Source organism: Chamaea fasciata, unplaced genomic scaffold (genome assembly GCF_029207755.1).
Source record: "Chamaea fasciata isolate MVZ Bird 193981 ecotype frontalis unplaced genomic scaffold, bChaFas1.0.hap1 SCAF_13, whole genome shotgun sequence".
Classification (NCBI taxonomy): domain Eukaryota; kingdom Metazoa; phylum Chordata; class Aves; order Passeriformes; family Sylviidae; genus Chamaea; species Chamaea fasciata.
Genome location: NW_027094098.1, coordinates 18,093,491 through 18,112,552, shown reverse-complemented (window position 1 = coordinate 18,112,552; position 19,062 = coordinate 18,093,491).

Here is a 19,062-nt window from a genome sequence, read left to right as displayed (position 1 = left end):
AGATCCCTGGTGGGTTCCAGGCACAGGAAAATAAATGTGATTTGTTCTGCTTAGCATTGATCCTGTAGGTGTGGCAAAGGTACACTACAAGGTGCTTTGAAAGTTAATTTAACTGGTGATGGACAAGCGGCCAAAGAGGAGGATTCTGTCAACCTAAAGAGATCAAAACCTGATGTTTTGTTATGGAGACAAAATCTTATGAGACCTGGATGTCGTCTTCCTAGAAAATACAATGTTTCTCCTCTGCACCAGGATCAATTCTAGACTTCAACTCGCTGTAGTTGAACGTTTTAGGAGAGTTTGGTCAAAAATTCCAGATAGTTCTTTTCAATCAGCAGTTGTGGCTTACCATTCTCTCTGATTCTTCTGCTAGTTCAGATGTCCTGCTCAGGGCTCAGGCACAGAACCTTGCTCCATCTACCTTCCAGCAGTGCTGCTGTGCAGGCTCCACACTGAAAATACATTCAGAAAACCTTTTTATGTGCTCAAGGCTGAGCCACATGAGAATATCCTCATTTTCCAGAGCCTGGAGAAGACCCTGTGGCTGCAGGCCAGCTCTGCTTTCCTATTTCTGTGAGCTGATCTTGAGGAAGGGGCTTGTTTGACATCTCCACACTTCTGAGTGAAAATAAAGAAAAATACCAGGTTGCTCACAACTTGGATTCACTTGAAGGGCTCATAAATATGGACGTTTGCAGCAGTGATCATATGATGGGGAAGGAGCAAAAAATCCTTGACTCTATAATCATGTAAAGGCTGGAGGTCTTGTATTCAGTGTCGTGGTGAGAAAGGAACTGAAACCTGTTAAACCTTTTCCTCATTCCTTCACCATAAATCTGTTCTCTTCACCAGAATTCTTCCTGCCAATACTCCTGACCTGGTGCTGGGGTAAGAAGTGAGGGGGTGTTTCCTTTCTCCTCCACAAGGACCCCCAAAGAGCAGCTCACTTACAGCATGAACACCCATGTGATTTTTCAAGCTAGAGCAGTTTTGGGTTTTTTCACCAACAGCTGTCTCAATTATCCTAAAAATGTTCAGATGTGATCTGGAAAATGAGTCCTTGCCTCCAAACAGAAGTTTGCCGCACAGTGAGCTAAGAATAGGTGAACTTGTCTGGATGCTTCCTCAGGCCTGTCACTTCGTGTTTGCCAGACACATCCACGAGCAGCAATCCTCCCAAATGGAATATATTAACCACAAGCAGTCTTTTTTAAGTGCCGCTGCCTCGTCTCCCTGGCCCACCCTGCCACTCTTGCTTTTCCTTTTTGGGGCAGCTTCCACGGAAACGTGAATTTCCTCGTGAAAATTCCTGGGAGCTGATTTAGCACTCAGCTGAGGCTGAAGTGCTGATGGGGCAGGATGTGCCAGGCTGTGACTGCACTCTGCTCTCTGCCCAGGCAAGACAGGAGCTCCCTGGGAGGGTTTCAGGGAGATGATTCAGGGCTGCCGCTGCCACATTTATAATCAATTCATTCATTTTACAGACTGACTTTTTATTTTTTTTTTTTACAGGGAGGGAACTATGGTCCTTCTAGAAAGATGAGTAGAATAATGCTCTGTTACAAGCTAATTTATTAATGTCTTATCAGTTACAGTGTTTGAAAGCTGTCACAGCTCAGGGAGGAGAAAAGGGACCCATCCTTTCTGGAAAGGGGTTGAAACCCAGAGGAAAAGGGGCATTCCTCCAGGGTCTTGCAGAGGAGAGTCTAATCTGAGTACCCTGAATCCCAAATTGGCACTTGAGGCACACAGAAATCTTTCTTCTCTTGTTCACTGCATTTTAAAAGGGCTCAGAGGGTGATTCCCGGGTATGTCAGCAGCTGCTACTCACAAATTCCGCAGACAAAAGGTGGGAAAAGGGTAGGGCTCAGCTTTATGGAGTGGGAAAGTACCCAGCAGGGGCAATTGAAAAAGAGAAAGTCCTCACAAGTATTCTGTGACACTCAAGTGGATCTTCATGAGCGTCCACAAAGTGCAGCAGCTGGTCCATAGCCTTTTCTTCCTCCCCAGGTAAATAATCTGATTTAGAAGGTGACACGTTATAATTGGAAGTTGAATTTTACAGCACATCTCCTCCTTTGTTTCCAGGCTGGTTTAATGGTCTGGTTTAACCCTCAGACTAGAACTGCACTGGGCCATTCCCCTTGGGTGAGAAGTGGACAAAAACTCCTGTAATTCCAGTGTAAAATGCAAAGTAAAGCAGCTCAGCCCCTCATGCTGCCTTGCAGCATGGAAATAAGTGGCTGTGAGGAAAGGATGAAACAATATTTCCCCCCTTCCCCAACTTTTCTGGCTTCTTGATGTTGTCTGTGCTGCCCTTTGCTCTGTCATGTCTTTCCCTGGCGCTCGGAAGGAGGAGGATTCCCTGGAAATACTAAAGAGCTGCAGGCAGCTGATGAATAACAAAATGGAAAGAGCAGTTTCCCAGACTCTGTGATTTCAGAAAAAGCCTTACAGGAGTTCAGGGCACCTGAAATCCCCCCGAGTTCCATGTGGGGAAAGAGGAATCTCTCTTCTCAGTCCGCACTGTGTGAGAAGGGGCTGTGAGCTCAGGAGGGTCTCCTGATGGTGTCAGAGTGGTGACATCTCCTACTGGAAGTGACATCTTCCAGCCCTGCTCTTGCACTTTTAAGGCCACTTGGGTCTCTGAGGAGAGTTCCAGCCTTGGCCTTGCCACCTGCATGGTTGAATTTCCTGCCCCTGAACTCTGCTCTCTAAAATACTGAACAAGAACAGTACAAGTGTTCCCTACACTACTGTCTTTATGGGGAAGTTTACTGATCTGTTTAGGTGGTTGTCATGAATGAAATTTGCCTCAGAGCAGTGAATCTGCAAAAAAATCACAGAATCATGGAATGGTTTGGGTGGAATGGACCTCCAAGCTCATCTCATTCCCTCATGTCCTTGCCCATGACCATTCCACCCTCTGGCATAGACAAGGACAGCTTCCTGATGCCTTGAGTTTTATCTTTCCTGTATTTCAGGTTCTGTGCTGCCCAGGGGTGCAGCTCTGAGCTCACAGTCAGTGTCACTCAGCTCTGCACACAGCAGGGACACAAAACAAATCCTTCTCCTGCTGCACACCAAGGAAAACTCTCAGCCCAACAGCACAAACAAGGGTGGGCTGGAGGGAGGGACAAGAAGGATGGGAGCTCACAGCCTGCAGCTGGAATGGGGCAATTAAACCCCAAGATGCAAATGGACCAAAACGTATCAAAGTGTGAGACCTGGTGACCGTTTGTCCATTTTGTGACCATTTTGGGTCCACCTTGGGTGTATCCCTGGCCAGGCTCTTGTCCTGTCCAAGGTGGATCCTAAAGGCCTTTCAATAAATCTCTACTTTATTCTCCAGCTCTGCCCAGTCTCTGTTCCAGCTCAGCCTTCCCAAGGCATCACCCCCAGCCCAGGCTGCCTAGATATGCATTTAATCCCTCAGGTAAAGAGCTTTGGGCTGGTCTCAGGCCAGCAATGCAGCCAATCATTCCGTCCTTTAATTCTTCCAGGAAATATCAAAGCATAGTTTGGGAAAAGAACTGAATGAATGTTTGCATGCCTGGAATGTGTTATCTCCCCAGCATGGTTTGCTGTGCCTTGCGGAAGATGGCAGAGACAAGAGGAAAAGAAAAGGAATTGAGAATTTCAAAATCCCTGATGAATTTGGAGCTTTCCACAGAGTTTCCAACAGTAGGAGCAGCCTCCAGTTGCTCCTGGGTTGCCATGGATTAGGAACGTTTAGTGCTGGTTCCCTAGTCCTGGTGCTCATTAACACTCAGCTGGCTGGGGAAAAACAAGGGAGGAGATGTTTGGGGGCTGATTGCCGGAGTTCAGATCTCCTGAGCTGCCTGTAAACTTCATTTTCGCCTTAATGTAACAGAGACATCAAAGTGAAGTATTGATTAAACCGCTGCACCAGGCAGGCTGGAAAACTCAGTTCCAAGGTACAGCTCTGACTTATTTCTCACAGCAAGCAAGCAGCCCCTGACAGCACCTGCCTCGACACGGGGCTGGGGACATTCCCAACCTCTGCTGCAGGAATCTGGGGGGCTGCAGCAGCAGCAGAGCTGGTGGCAGGCAGGGATCAGACTGCTGATGCTGCTCACCTTAAATACACCCAGACTCTCAGGGGTTTTACAAGTTAAAGCTTTCTTTTTTTTTTTTTTTTTTTCCTTTCTGCTGCTTCGTTTCTCTCTTCCACACTGCTGGCACCAGCTCTGCTCCACTTCCAAATGCCTTGTCCCCTGGAAAATTCAGATTGCAACCTCTTTTGCAGGTCACTTTCGTTGTGACCTCTGAATTCCCTGAATTTCTGACACTATTTTTGTTGGCATATTAGAAAAAGTAAAGTAATAGAGAAAACAACAGAGAGTGATGCCCAAACTGCATTTATTTATTTATTGGGCTTCTTCAGCCCCTTGTGCTCTTTGCAGAGCAAACCAAAATTATTCCCACTTGATGCCTTTTCCCCATTCCCAGCTTTTCTATTTGATTTTCCTTGCCGTGACCTTGGAACTACTCAGCAGGCAGCGCTTAGAACAGTAGCCAGAGCAACAGAAACCTCTTCTGCCTAACAGCCCAGTGGAAGAGAGCTGAAATTGCTGCAAAATCACATTGTGGATTTCAAGTATTTGCTTGGGCTTAACAATTCTCATAATTGTTCATGTTATGTTAAAATGCAGGAGGGAGCCGAGAGGTTCTGAAGTTTTCCGTTAAAAAGATGGAATCTCCAGTTTATCAGAATCTTAGGGTGATTTTGGGTTGGAAGGGATTTTAAAGCCCATCCAGTTCCACTTCTATCCATGGGCAAGGACACCTTTCACTGTCCCAGGCTGCTCCAACCTGGCCTTGGACATTTCCAGGGATCCAGGGGCAGCCACAGCTGCTCTGGACACCCTGGAGGGAAGGAATTTCTTCCCAATACCCAACCTAAAACCACCTTCCCTCATCTTAAGGCCATTCCCTGTGTCCTGTCCTGTAGCCCTGGTTTCGTGCCTGAGATGTTTTGGTTTTCTTAAATTCTTTTCCCAGGGAATTTACTGTAAACAAGAGAAGTGTTTTTGTAAACTGCACCTATGTTTTCATTCCTTTTCCTAGGAGGGACTTTTTCTTGATGTCCCTCTGGTCTGACCAATGTGAGTGAAGAACTTTGTCTTTGTTTCACCAATTGAATTGGTCTGTGTAAAAAAGTATATAAGGGAGACACATCCCAAAAATAAAGGAGCCATTTTCACCCTTCTGAAGTTTCGAGTCTGTCGCCGTGGTATAAAACAGCGTCGCTGTCCCTCCCTGCCTCGTCCCCAGTCCCTCTCCAGCTCTCCTGAAGCCCCTTTAGGTTCTGTCAGGGGCTCTGAGCTCTCCCTGGAACTTCTCTCCAGGGGAACATTCCCAGCTCTCCCAGCCTGATTTGTTTCCCTCACCTGAACCTCTTCAGTCCCCCAAATGCAGGAGGAGCAGCTGGTGAGGAGTTGGGTTTTTGAGGGACAAATCCCAGCATGGTCCTTTGCAAACCTCGGCTGCAGGGCTCAGCTCAGCAGGATTTTGTCTTCGCCAGGGAATTTTAAATGATATAATCTAAAGGCATCTGAGTAGATAGGAGGGGTGATTGATTGCTAATAATACTTTAGGTTAAATTGCACCTTTTTTTTTTTTTAATCCGCCCTTTTATGCTCCTGTTAATAAATTTTAAATCCATCTTCAGATCTCGTGGAGAATTTCAAATTGATTCAGAAGTGCAATCTATTGGACAAAACTGAACCTGTGGTGATTTTTCAGGTATAACATAACGCACTAAAAATTGTTCCACGTTATAACAGGGCTGTGCTGCAAGAAAACTTATCTAGAACATAAAGAAGCAGCACAATCTCTGTAGATATTGGCTACATTAATACCTAATTTAATTAGTTCATTAGTAATATAAACATATTTCTGCCTTTACTTTTTCCCTACTAGTATTACAAATGCTACATCCTTATCTTACCTAGTTTTTTTTTTAATTTAATATGGATTTATTCCTAAGCATTCCTTCTACGATAACTGATAACTAATTCCAAATTCTGCCCGAAAGAGGCACATAAACAGACATTAAAACCCACAGCTAACATCGTGAGGTGGCAGTGAAAATTTAATGGTGGAGACATAAATTCAGCCTAATTTTATTGCAATTCTTCAGGAATCCTTTTTTCTAAACATTGCATCACTTTCCAAATCCATTTGTTATCCATTATATCAGAGGATAATGAAACCATTTAATACACTATAGCCTGTCATATATACTTCTCTTGGTGTTTCATTTTAATTTGGCTTACTTAGGAGACACTTAACTGATTGTCATTCTTAAATTTAATAGGCAAAATCTATCTTTATCTTGTTCTTTTCTGTAGATTAATATTAATCTGATTCCGTGATAAGTTTCTACCATTAAGACAAAAAGGATTTCTTGGAAAAAAAAAAAAATTGGCTGACAGAATTATCCAGACCACGTGCTAGGGATGAAAATATAATAAATTCTCCAGCTTTGTAGAATGGTGCAGCTGGGGAGGAGACAAAATGAGATGGTCAAAATTAGCCCAAAAAATGGGGATATCCAGACCACCCTAGGACTGAGTTAAGATGATAACTGATAGAAAGTAAGATACACCAAGGCAATAAATGGGAGAAGTTGTGGATGTCCCATCCCTGGAAGCATTCTGTGAGTCCAAGGAAAGAGAAGAGGGCAGGAAAATCATGGAATTGTTCTCCAGCTCCGTGTTTGGGAGTCTTTGCAAACACAGGGGTTGACCCGCAGTGCATCCCCAATATCTCGGAGAGCTTTGGCCAAGGGAAAGGGAAAATGTCACCGCTGTGGCCTTCCTGTCCTCTCTCACCTCCTCCCCATGGAGGAACCACCCAGAGCTGCACTTTGATGATGCCAGCGACTCCAAGATATTGTTCAAAGCTCCAGGAAAGTCCAGTGAGGATTTGTGTGGGATGGATTCTCCAGGCCCTGGTTGTCAAGGCTGGACCAGCTCCGGCTGAGGGCTGAGCTGGAGCTCTTGGTGCCACTTCAGGGAGGTTTGGGAATCCCAGAGAGGGATCCAGGGGTGAGCAGATTATCCCCAGGCCTTGTCACAGCCACAGGGCTCTTCACCTTGACATGGCCCATGAGGACACCGGGGTATGGAGAGGAAACATCAGGTTTGCTCTCAGCTCTGCCTCATGTGTCCTTTTCCTTCTTATTTCTGGTTTCTTTTCTCTTCCTCTTTCCTCTTTCCTCTTTCTTCTTTTCCCTTTTCTCCCTTTTCTCCCTTTTCTCCCTTTTCTCCCTTTTCTCCCTTTTCTCCCTTTTCTCCCTCTCCTCTCCTCTCCTCTCCTCTCCTCTCCTCTCCTCTCCTCTCCTCTCCTCTCCTCTCCTCTCCTCTCCTCTCCTCTCCTCTCCTCTCCTCTCCTCTCCTCTCCTCTCCTCTCCTCTCCTCTCCTCTCCTCTCCTCTCCTCTCCTCTCCTCTCCTCTCCTCTCCTCTCCTCTCCTCTCCTCTCCTCTCCTCTCCTCTCCTCTCCTCTCCTCTCCTCTCCTCTCCTCTCCTCTCCTCTCCTCTCCTCTCCTCTCCTCTCCTCTCCTCTCCTCTCCTCTCCTCTCCTCTCCTCTCCTCTCCTCTCCTCTCCTCTCCCCTTCCCCCTTCCCCCTTCCCCCTTCCCCCTTCCCCCATCCCCTTTCCTCTCTTCTCTCTTTTCTGCTCAGCAAAATCCTGGTTTAATCACCCAAAACTCCATCTCTGCAGCACTGCTGTGAGCCTGTGAGCAAGGAGAGCTCAAAGCAAAGCCCAACCAGCCCAGTGCTTCGCCCAAATTTGCCAAATTTTGCAGTGCCTGGAAAGACTGAGCTGCGCTTCAGCTCCTCCAGCTGCCTTTGTGAATTTTTAAATGAGTTTGGGAGCAGTGGGGCAGTGCCAGGAGGCTGGGAAAAGCAAACGTTGTTCCAGTATTTCGGAGAGTGAGATGTGATGACCCTGGTAATTACAGGTTTGTCAGATTGATACTGGGCCTGGAATGGCTGCTGGAGAATCTGATTAATAAAGGATTAACGGTAGAAACCTAATTAATGCCAATCAATGTGGGCTTAGGGAAAGAAGATCCTGTCAAAATTGCTTTTTTTTTTTTTTTCTGAATGAGATTACAAATTTTGTTGATAACCATGGTAATGTCCTGTAGCAGCCTTCTATAAAACATCTGAGTCGGTGCTGCATGACTGATTAAAAAACCAGAGAGATACAAAACAAACAGATCACGTAAAACGGGGCCAAAACTGCCTGACAGGGCTCAAAACAACTCGAAGTGACCTTTACCAGCCATGTAATTCTTCTGCTGATGGACTCCATGAATTTCTCATTGTTATTTTGGCTGTTTTATTTATGATTTCAAAGAAAAAAAAAAAAAACAAAAAAAAAACAACACAAAAAACCTCTGATTTATTGGGGGCTGTAAATCCTTTAGGCTTTTCTGCAAGCTGATGCCAGGCCTTGCAGGAAGAGTGAGTGGGTGGTGAGCATTCTAACTTCATATTTGGCCAGTGGAAGCTCCATAAATAGAAATACGTGGCCCTTAAAATGGAAAAGTTTGGGCCATCAGGCAGGAAATCATTGAAGTTTTAATCCCTCCCTGCGAACATGGAACACAAGCAGCAGAAGTGCATTTTTCTAGTTTAGCAGTGGTGAGGAGTTGAAATCACCCCAGAAATATTGTCCAGAAATTAGAGCTGAGGTGATTAAATGTTGGGCAATGGGTTGTGGCTGTTTCTCTGCCGAAAAACTCAGGCTCCAAGTTTTCCAGGAGTTTTCCTGGAAAATCTTCTCCAGTTCCCTAAAGAATTAATTCAGGACAACCAGCACTGGGCAAATGCCCTCCAGTCTTTCTTCCCAAACCCCAATTAGAGAGCCCAGATTTGTGTTGTGTCGTGTTTATTGCTGCCAGGGGGGCTTTGGGAGGTTGGGGTTGCATTTTCTGCGTTTGTATTTGCTGTTCTCATCTTCAGGCTTCAGGTCCTGGACCTTCAAGATTTAGATTTAGTAGCAAACAGAGCCAGAGCATGTGAACCATCTTCTCCTTTCTTCCAAAAGATTAATTATCAGCTTGCATGAAAAAAAAAAAAAAAATAAGGAAAAATAGGGGGGGAGTGGAGAAAAGCATCAAATGCAGAGTTGTCTTTATAAATATCTCCTGAGCCTGAGATAAAAGGGATAAGGCTGGTAGGACACCTGATGTGTAGCCCAATTAACCAAAATTTTATGTTCAGCTGTTCTAATACAACATTTCTTCAGTGTTTTAATAAACTTTAACCATATGTTTGAGGTGGTTATTGCAAGGAGATTAAAGCTGAGGTCCTTAAAACCCCCAGCAATCTTTTCCTTTTTATTAGACAGTATTGTGTTTGAATAATGTTAAAACCTTTTAATTCAGTGAAATAAATTTACTCAGAAATTAATACAAGGGAACTGTCATTTATCCTTTACCTGCAAGAGAGGAAATTAAAATTGACTTTCCAGAGGATTCTACAGTAATGCTGGAGCCATTTTCAAACTTTGGTCAAGAATATTACAGAGGCAGCTTAAATTTCTCTCAAGGATTCAAATCTCAGATTACACTGAATTGTTGCTTAGCAAAATATAAACAAATGAAAGTATAGGGTGAAAATCTGCCCTTTTTTAAAATAAATAGGAGCACGAGGGGGCTGTGTGGGATGCACCAAGAAAAGCCTGGAGCTCACAGAGGTGTTTGATCTGTATTTTTTGTAGAAATTAGATATCTGCTGACTTTCCTTCAGCAACATCCTCTGTCTCATGGCCACATGACACTCGGCTCTCGAGCAGGACTCTCCATCAACACATGGACCTCAAGGTTCTCAGCACAAGAATTGATTCCAAAATAATTTAAATTAACACTGCAAATAAAATTTAGCTGTTCAAGGGTATTAAAGTAAAAAGCCAACTTTTGATTTCATTTAAGAGTTTGAGGAAACCAAGTAGAAAAGCTCTAGCAGGGAGAAATTAGAAAGGAAATGAAAGTTTGACCATTACACAGTGACTTTTAAAACACCTCTCCTGGGGGTGGCTGATATTGAAGGAAGCAAATTTAAAAGAATGTGGCTCAAGTGATAAAACCCACATACCAAACTGCAAATGGTTGCCCTGTTTTCATTATTCACATTATGATTCCCAAAACACCTTTTTTTTTTTCCTGGTGCTTTAATTATTTTCTCCACCGAGTCTTCCAAAGGTTCATTTGAGGCTTGTGAACCTCAGAAACTTTTTTTTAATAAAAAGAAAGATAATCAGTGAGCGAGATTGTTTTGCAGGGCTGATTCTCCCAGGTATTTCCGACATCAGTGATAAACCCTTCAAGTCCATCTGCAGAAAATGTTGAGTTCAGTCTGAGTCCAGGATAAGCACTGAACCCACCTGGAATTGGCTGTAAAACCTGACAATTGATTCCAACAGGTCAGACTTGCCTTTCTAAATTCGTGCGAGAATCCACAAACCTTCCAGCAGGATTGGATTTGGGAAGGAATTCCTCCCTGGGATGGGAGGGAACCTGGCACAGATTCCCAGAGCAGCTGGGGCTGCCCCTGGATCCCTGGCAGTGCCCAAGCCCAGGTTGGATTTTGGGGCTTGGAGCAGTCTGGGACGTTGGAAGGTGTCCCTGCCCATGGATGGGGTGGGATGGGATGACCTTTAGGATCCTTTCCAACCCAAGCCATTCTGGGATGGTGATGGGACACCAAAGGGCTGTGCTTGGAACCTCCCAGAACTCGCAGAGCTGCAGGTGAGAGCCTGGCCAATTCCCTCCCCGGGAATTCCTTTGGAATGTGATTCCAGTGGAAGTGGTGTGGCTGAAATTAATGTCAATAGGGGACAAGCACAGGCATCGAGGGGAGTATTGGCTTCATAGTGTGCTAATTAAAAAATATTCCCCTATTGTGCCTTACCCCACTCCTATAACCAATTTACTCTGCAGAGGTGATTAGCATTCTAATAGCCTTCCCTCCAGCTCACAGATCGAACTCCAGTGGAGAATATCCATTAAATCTGAAGTTACACAACCTGCGAGGTGCAGTAAGAGAAGTAAAACTTGTTAAAGGTTTCCTCTGGTATGAGTTTACTTTGTTACCACTTTCTGCTTCCCGGCTTTAGCTTTCAATGCTCACCCAACAGTGATTCCCAGGCCTGAAGTGCTCAGTTCAATACCTAAAGACAAAGACATCTTTCATCATGCACTTCCTTCCTAAATTAATTCTTAAGTTTGACTTCTCTGACTCTTTATCTGATTCCCCTTTTCTCTCCTTCAGTTGATTTGAAGCCTTCCCCTTCCCTTTTGTCTCTGTTATCTTTATTTTTCCTCTTTTCCCAAGGTGCGGAAATGTCTGTGCCATTCTTCATCACTTGCACGCAGCCCTGCTCCTCTGGTTTAGAAGAACTCAACCCTAGAAGTGTTTCCAATGAGGAATAAACTTCAGGAAGAGCAGGGCTGTGTGAAATTTCACTATCAGTGCTGCTTTCCAGGAAATCAGTTTTCTAATTGTTTTCCACAGACACAAACAAAATCACATTCACAAGACATGAATCCCATTAAAAAAAAAAACAGCCATTAACAAAACATTGAAACAACTTGACTCCAAACAGTAAATATTTTGATACAAATGTTCTCCAATAACATTTTTTGTGGATCCTGGTTTCATTCTCTGTGGCTTACCCGGGATGTCAGCAGCACCAGGATTTCACTCAAGGAAATTTCTCATGGAACTCTTCCTGTAGGAACAGGTCTCAGGAAAGCAGCTGTTCTACAAGAGCTGTTTTGGAGGTTGGAGATGCCCTTTTTAAGCCCCCAGGCTGATCACAGGGACCTGAAACACTCAACATGCCCATCTGTGCAGCAAGTTAAACCATGGTGCCTCGGGCAAAATTCCTCCAAGGCTCCAGACTTCACCAAGGCCTTGGCAAACACAAGTGGAAGAGCAAAAATTGTAATACAAAAATGTATCTCGAGGGAGCACCACAGTCAGGCAAGACTTCCTTCTTTCAGGCAAAATATAAAGGGAGTCTGACGTAAAAATATGAATGCAAAGAGATATTTTGGTTAAATGGATTTCAGTTGTTCTCACTGACGGGAAGGTTGCAGCTTCCTCTGACAAGGACAGTGCAGACACGTCAGACTGAGGCAGAAATGTTGGCAGGGACTGTCTAATAACCAGCTCCCTGATGTGATGGCAATATCCTTTTACTTGTAGTGAATAAGTGTCAAAATACCTGCTTGCTGAATCACATAAATTGCATGGAGTTATAAAATTCAAAATAGACTCAAGTTTGAAAAATCTCTTTTTTTTTTCTGCCAAGGTCCCAAACTCTTCTAAGCCCTTTGTCTTGACACAGCAGTGCTTTGAGAAACCTCTGTGGCTCTGTCTTTTGCAGTGGGGGCTAATATAGAAATAATCTACCTGTAATTAAAAAAGATAGATATCTTCCAGCTCGAAGATTACAGCTCATTACTTCCCTTGGTCTCATGTGAAAACCCTCTCATCTATCTTGTCAAAAAAATGTAATCCAGGAGCCTTTCCTCTTTGAGAAGCACAAAGGTTTTCCAGAAGGACATTTGAGGGGAAGAAGAGTTTGTGTTTGAGAGAGAGGAAGAGAAGGTTCTGCCCTCACTCCTTGAGGTGGGCTGGTTCCAGGGAACCCTGACTGAGGTGGCTTTGTCACTTTTTACCTGGAGTTAGATGTTTATTATTGTTAGCTGCTTACTGTTGTTAGATACTTATTTGTTATTAAATGCCTATTATTGGTTGATATTTAGAATAGAGACTCGACAAGGAAAAGGCCTTGTCAAGCCTCTAAAGGGGGGAAATTATGCCTTGAGTTTTTTCTTCCATGTATTTCAGGTTCTGTGCTGCCCAGGGGTGCAGCTCTGAGCTCACAGTCAGTGTCACTCAGCTCTGCACACAGCAGGGACACAAAACAAATCCTTCTCCTGCTGCACACCAAGGACAACTTTCAGCCCAAAAGCACAAACAAGGCTGGGCTGGAGGGAGGGACAAGAAGGATGGGACCTCACAGCCTGAAGCTGGAATTGGACAATCAAACCTCCAAATGCAAATGGACCAAAACTTATCAGAGTGTGAGACCTGGTGACCGTTTGTCCATTTTGTGACCATTTTGGGTCCACCTTGGGTGCAGCCCTGGCCAGGCTCTTGTCCTGCCCAAGGTGGATCCTAAAGGCCTTTCAATAAATCTCTACTTTATTCTCCATCCCTGTCCAGTCTCTGTTCCAGCTCAGCCTTCCCAAGGCAACAACAGCACACCCATGGCAAGGGTTTGGAAGGACATGATCTTTAAGGTCTTTTTAAGCCCAAGCCATTCCATGGCTCTTTGTTAAATTTAAAACAAGAAATTCCAAAGCAGCGCTGGGTAATGAACGTTTGAGCACACGCTGTGCTTCACAAACTGTGGCTTCCACACGAAACACCCACAAATCACTTGCCACACCTTCCTCCACTGTGCACAGATCCATCCAAAAAAAAAAAAAAAAAATCAACACACATGAAGTCGTAGACAGAAAAGTGATCTTAGGGGAAAACACATCTTGGTCTGGTTCTCATGAAAAATTTCATTCAGTGGCAGTCTACCATGAGCAGAGAGTTGTTGTGGAGGGCAGGGCATCTTGACAGCCAAGGGCTGGAATCAACCCCTCAAAATGGTGATGATAAAGAAAAACATTTTTTTTTAAAAAGACTCAGACCTCAGTTGATCAGCTGATGAGAAAGATGTAGGAGTGGCTAGAAGAATCTGTTACTAGAATATAGCAGGAGGGAGCAGAAAAAATTAAGACAACTTGTCTATTCCTTTATGTGTTGAGGCAACTGTTAAATTTTATGGGGTTATCCTGTAAAACGGTGCTCTGCCCCTCCTGTGTGTCAGTCTCCAGCCCGCCCTCACTCTGCTCCACTGACAAATCAGCACAATTTCAGCTCATCTGGAGCATCTTTAGCAAAGCAGTGAGTACGGGAAAATAAAACAAGTTGTGCCCAGGAAAGAACCAGCTGCACATGAGGTATATGCAGGAATTATACCCCTGTTAAGGTTTTGTGTGAGCTGGGGCAAAAGGTGGCAGTGGAATGTGTGAAGCAAACCCAGTGCAAAAGTCCCCTGGGCACCTGGTGCTTCAACATGAACAGCTTCACACACATAAAATGCTCTGTGCTCTTGGTGTGGTTTTGGTCTGAATTTGAGTTATGGTACTATTTGTGTGGGGTTTTTTTCCATTTGTTGAATTTGTTTGTTAACTGGGGGAGAGGATTTTTGGGAGGAAAAGGCAAAAGCAGGCTCAACTTAGAAGTAAAAAACAGATAGATTTTATTAACATACACTAAGAGAAGAAAACCACAGCAAACACACAAATAATACTGTAACTCAAATTCAAACCAAAACCACAACAGCTCCTTAAACTGCTCCCAGCTTTTAAACCTGGGCTGAAACAGTGCCTGGGTGGTCAATTCCTGAGCACACAGCTCCTACCCTACAATGGGGAGAGCAGGGAGGGGGTTAAAATGCAGATTTTCCCCCTGCATTTGGGGAGGTTGTGAGAAGACAAGGCACTTTTTAACCTCTGCTCTTAGCACTGTCTGTTCCTCACTCACAGAACACTCAGGGGTGTGATGGAGAAGGAATTAGAACAAATGAAGGACTTTTAAGGGAAGCAGGTCTGTTAACAGGGTCTGTTCGTAAGTAATGAAAAGGGATAAAGTGCCCAGAAAAGGAGCGGCTGAGCTGAACTAAGGAGGGTAAATGGATTCCTACAAAAATCCTGGAGAGGAGCCTTGAAATATTTTATATGAGATTGGCCTGAAGATAAAGGAGGGTAGATTAGATTAGATGAGATATGAGAAAGAAATTCTGGGCTGTGGCTGCCCCTGGATCCCTGGAAGCGTCCAAGGCCAGGTTGGACAGGACTTGGAGAAACCTGGGACAGTGGAAGGTGCCTCTGGACGGGCTTTAAGGTCCCTCCAAACCCAAAGCGCTGTAAGTGCATTTCACTTACATAACTGCTGACTATTAATCCTATAAAGAAACGTTCCACAAGAACATTTGTAATAAAAAAAAATTAAAGTTTTTTAATCTCCTCAATTTTTAGTCCACTTTTTTTTTAAAATTTTGAACATCTTATTTCCCGCCCAACTACCTGATCCAAGATGTTTTAATTCAGCAAAGAGCTTTCCAGCAGCGTCAGCTTTGAGTCTAGAATGAAAAGGCCCAAGACATGAGTTTGAAATGCAGCCAGTGAGGCTTCTTCATTTGTTCTCATGCCAAGTTAAACATATTTTAGAGGAGGAAAAAAAGGCTCAAATGTTGTTTTCAAAACTATTTTATCATTTATACTTCAAAAAGGTTCACTTGTACATGTCCATTATGGCAGCAAGTAATATGCCATGCTGTCACTGAGAAGCTGACATTCATCATACGGTGCTTTTTTCCAATAATCAAAATGATTGAATGTATTTATTTGCTGTTTAATTAGAGGGTTTTTTTAGAAATTAGCATAAAAATAATTATCACTGTTCCTTCCTACCAAGTAAAAGATTTTATGTGCCAAGGTATTTATGATTTGTGCTGTAATTAAAGAAATTTTGACTCGAAGAAAAAGAAGATGAGCAGTCAGGTGTCTAAGGAGAGGAGCAGCTCTTATCAATGTTCTGTATTTTCGGTTGTTATCAGTATCTTGTTTTCAAATAGAGGGGGAAGCCCTAGGAAGGAAACTGCAGTAAATGGTTGCAGAAGCGTAGAGGTTCTGAGGTTCGTTGGTCAGGAGAAAAAGGTGAATTTTCTTGAAGATTCAGAGGGTTTTGTGGGTATTTATTCATCCACAAATCCTTCCAGACTCATCCAAGATCGCTGAGGAAGGTGAGTGGTGTTGGCTGAGACTCCTCCCAGTTCTTGCCTGGAAATTACCAACACTGCCTGTTTTTTTTGGAGAGGGAGGGAAATAAGGAGTTGTGAAATAACGGCCAAAAACAATGTGGAAGAACCTTCAGTGCTGCACCAAGCATTTGTATAAAGTTTGAGATCTGTGGGACTTCCTTGGCAGGAAGCAACCTCCAGGCTCCTTCCAAATCAGTAAATTTGGGATGTGGATGGAAACGAAACCACGTCCTGAGGAATTCTAAGCAAACCCCAACCACCTCTGTCTTTTTCCAGCATGAACTTGACTATTACTGCTCAGATGGGAATAATGACAATGGCAAAATAAAAGATTGGGTGTTCTTATTTTTTGAGGATTTCCTTGGGAAGGTCATGATTTTTGAAATAGTTATATTTTGCTTTTAAGGGGGAAAGGGAGTGAGTTCTCTGGGAAGCTGGTGTGGATGTGGTTTCTTTCTATCATTTTGCACTTTTAGAATGAGCGCACTGTTTCTAAAATTTATGGAAGTGAGAGGAAATGATATAATTTCAGTAGTGGACTGAGTGCACCTGACCTAATAATAAAAGATTTCTGTCTCTATAACCACACTGGGCTGAAGCTTTGCAAGGGTAGATTCCATATACTGTCTCCTGCTGATTATTTTTTCAGTTTATGGATTAAAAAGACTTTTTTTTGTGTGTGTGTCTTTAATGACCCCTGAGGTGAGCTGGTATGCAGCACTCCTAGCAGGATATTGGGTATGAAAGACAAAATTCCACCAGCTGAAAAATGTCAAAATTCTTTCAACAACATCTGACATGGATGTGATTGAAACCATCCTCTGTACTAGAGCAGGAGGCTTTATTTTTCAAGATGCAGTTATGCTTCAATTTTTAATTTTTTTTTTTTCTGCAGGCATAAAAGAGAAGGTTGTCTCCTCTCTGTAAGACTGACTTAATTTCATTTTTCTCTTGTGTCTGTTTCCCTCGGATTTGGCTGCTTTCATATTTCACTGTACGACTCTGAGGTGAACAAAGGCTGTAAACTGCATATGGAAGGAGTGATAAAAAACAAGCATGATGTTTGCAGGGAATAATCCCTGCTGAATAATCACCGTCCACCTCTGATTGGAAAGGCAGCCTCCGCTGGGGGGAAATGTGTGCAAAGCTCTGTGGGGTAGCATGGAGGGACGGGGTTATGTGTGACTTTTTCAGGCTTTTTTTCCCCCCTCTTAAATATTTTAAAATGCAAGATTATATCACTGCACATGAAAATCTATGTTTATAGATAAAAATACATATTTATAGATAAAAATATGTATTTTTATAAAGAATAGAATTGATGATTGTTGATTATTTGGGACCAGACTGTGGATGGGTGAAAAATCTTCTTCTGCTCCTCCCATTTCTCTCCCCTTTGACTTTCCTCTTCCTCCCATTCTTGATTTGGTTCTATTCTGAGTAATTAACAGAAATAATTAACCCCTCTGTGCTTTTTAAGGGAGACATTTGCAGGGTCTTTGTTTGATTCTTTCCTTTGGTACAGCTGCCAAAATTCAAGGGGGGAAAATGGTCAAGGGGGGAAAATGGTCATTTTACCACTGCAGGCTGGGGAGTTTAACCCAAACCAGGCACCATTTCAGGAAGGAAAGGAGGATTTTTATTTGGTTTTGTTATGTTGTTTCGGTTTGGTTTTTTTTTTATTCGTGAATCTTCTCCCCCACTGCATAAGCGCTGAATACAAATTTAGTTTATTGGCCATTTCACAGCTGTTGATTAAAATAGTTCATAACAAAACTGCAAATGGGCTTATTTGGAGGAGCTTTCACTCACAAGAACAGTCCAGTTTTCTCCCAAGTCAAATCCTGAAAATACACAGGGAATTCAATGGCCCAGTGGACAATTAAAACAATACATATGCCAAGCTCTTTCCAATGTAAAGACGGAGGAAGGGAGCAAAGGGAGAGAGTGGGTAAAAGGTTAATTAAAAGTCAAGTTGTGTCTCATAAAACATCGGGCGCAGAAGAAAAGCAACACAAAGGCAACAGGATAAAACAAAAGGATGGCATAAGATTATACAAAAATATAAAAGTATATAAAAAACTATAAAAAGAAAAGTAGGAAAAGAAGTTTTCTGTGGATATTAATATGAGCAATAGAACATGTTTCAAATGCATGTGGAAGAACGCAATAAAGCAGAGAGCCCGGCCTGCAGGAGACAGCCAAACAAATTTATTGACTGAGGAAGCAGCCCTTGATAAATAATTAAAGAAATTATTTGCTTCATTGTTCTCTGGGGAGCTCAGGGGACAGCTGCTGGCAGCTGCTATCCATCTCCATGGATGCTGGAGGCAGCCTGGCATGGAGGGCTCCCAGCACCAGCAGGGTGGGAGCAGCCAGGCACAGCTCCTTGCTCTGCTGCTGCGGCAATGGAAAGACAGAGGGTTTTCCCCACATTTCCCACTGGAATGTGGACGTTTTCTAAGTGCTGCAGCCCGTGCCATGAAGTTGGACAAGTCAATTGAAACCCTTATCTTGGAGAAAGGAAGAAAGAAAAAAAAAAAAATCTCCTTTCTTCGTTTGTGTGAGCTAACAGGCAGAAATATGAAAAATAGAATCCTCCGGGGCTGCAGCAGCTGGTGGGTTTTATCTGAATTAATAGCTTGGGGTGAATGTGAGGATCCTTCATAGCCCTTCTTGACCTGCTAACTTTGAATTAAACCGCATTTTGCTGTCACTGTGATTTAACTTTCTGTTGGTTGCCTTATGATTTAAGGATACACCTGAAAATAGAGCTTGTAAGAGGAACTCGGGTTTCAGCTGAGTTGCTTAATATGTTGATAGCAAAGTCTGCTCTATGCTGACTTTTCTTCTTTTGGGGGAGTCCTTGTTAAAAGCCATTCCATTATATTCCAGTCCAAAAAGCCTTTGAAAGGCCAGGAAATAATAATGTACTGCTTGCAGAACTGGGGGCAGGAGATGTATTGAATTTGCTGTGTAAATGCACAGCCTCATTAGCTCCAAAAGAGAAATGGAGGGAGGGAGGTTTTCACTGCCAAAGGATATCTGGGGTCGTGAGTCAGGGATGCCTCAGAACACCTCGAAATTGAAGCCCATCTGTTGTTCTTGGGCAGAAATATCAGACTTTCC